Raw genomic sequence first — 1,919 nt, 5'->3', positions numbered from 1 at the left:
CCTTGATTTCTTTCCTTCTCTGTCTGTCTCCTCTCTAAACACTGGGGCCAAGATGATTTAGGCATACCTTTCCACTACAGTACATTTCCTCATCCAGTATTCTATATTCCACAGATAAGCAAGATCATCTTGTGTTTGTCCTTCTGGCTCACTTCACTCAACATGATATCTTCCAGTTCCAACCATGTTACATTAAATAAAAATATTTAATCCTATATGACATTACATAACTCAAATTTCATTTCCATAAAGTAACCTTTAGATGGTCTTCTACATTTAGTAAATACAAATTACTCACCCTCAATGCATTCTAGAGACAGAATAGTGAACCAGAGAACCACACTCTTTAAAATCACAAAGTCAGTACTTTATTTTTTTGGCTCCTATTGTTGCAGCTTTATTACTTTAAGAAATTGACATATTAAATGAAATTTTATTTATTCATCAATTATACATGGTTTCCCTTAAACACTATGCCCCAAGAATATATAAATGAACCCACTGTACTAGTAGAAGGACCAAACTGTTCAGGAATGATTGTATCATACAGTAGAAGGCAACAAGCAATCTAGAAGATGAGCAGGACAGTTATCTGAAGCTATGGTCTGATGAAAGGAGTCCTTTCTTCCAGCAGATGATGACAGAAGATTATTTCTTCATCTTGTTCTTTTCATTTGTGTGGGAGGGGAGATCACATTGACGGGTCTCAGGGTTTAGGACAGTACATAGATTAGGAGCCACTCCTGATAATACTCAGAGAACCATGTAGTACTAGGGATTAAACCTGGGATTCCCACCTATAAACTGTGCCTCCCAGTTATTTGTACCATCTCTCTGACTTTGTACAGCAGTCTTGGTGTTGATGCCTGGCAGCAAAAACCCCAAGTCCATATTTCATTTTGAGGATGTTATGGAGTGAAATTTTTATTCTGCCTCAGATTCATATGTTGACTCCTGAACCTACAAAGCTACAGTCTTTGAAGATGGGACATTTGGGAGATGATTAGGTTTAAATAAGGACATGAGGGTAAGGATTCTTTGATAGAATCAGTGACCTTATAAGAGGAAAAGAGAGGTGGTTTTTTTCTCTATGCATCTCCCTCTCTTTGTTCCTCTTCCTTTCTCTATTTCCTTCTTCCCACTGTAATTCTCTCCTTCCTCTTGCCCTCCCTTCCCCCTCCCATATTTCTCTCTTTCCTTCCCCCTTCCTCCTTCTCTCCCTCCTTCACAATCTCCTTCATGTAAGGAGGCAGTAAGAATTAAATTTGCTCACAACTTCATCTTGGGATTTTTCAGTTTCCAAATCTGTAAGAAAGAAGTGCCTACTGCTGAAGCATGGGGACTTCAGTATTTTCTTATAGCAAGTAGCCCAAGCTAAGTCAGTACTTTAACTGAAGATAGTAACAAATTCAGCTACAATTCTTTCTATTCTATATACTTTTACTACTCACAGAGAAGAAAATTAAATTGCATAAGCTGTACAAACAACTTGATATGGAAACTGCTAAATAAATCTTCAGTGAGAGCCACAGTTAATTGTATAAATGAACATTTAAAAGTACTTAGTATAGGGTCTGGAGTGATAGTACAGTGGGTAGGGCGTTTGCCTTTCATGTGGCTGACCCAGGTTCTTCCTAGCATCCTATATGGTCCCTTGAGCACTGCCAGGAGTAATTCCTGAATGCAGAGCCAGAAGCAACCCCTGTGAATTTCTGGGTGTGACCCAAAAAGCAAAAAAAAAAAAAAGTTCTTAATATAGTAGTTTTTGGTCATAAGAGGAATATTTGCAGTTTTTCATTATAGAGTCAGCAAACATTTCTAGAGTACTTGGTATTATATAAGAAATTCCCTTACACTTTTTGCTTACATTAACTCACTCAGTGTCACAGTATATTCATTTATGCATACGTTAAAACTGT

Source organism: Sorex fumeus, unplaced genomic scaffold (genome assembly GCF_029834395.1).
Source record: "Sorex fumeus unplaced genomic scaffold, SorFum_2.1 ptg000030l, whole genome shotgun sequence".
Lineage (NCBI taxonomy): Eukaryota > Metazoa > Chordata > Mammalia > Eulipotyphla > Soricidae > Sorex > Sorex fumeus.
The sequence above is the reverse complement of the archived record's forward strand: the minus strand, read 5'-3'. Positions refer to the sequence as shown.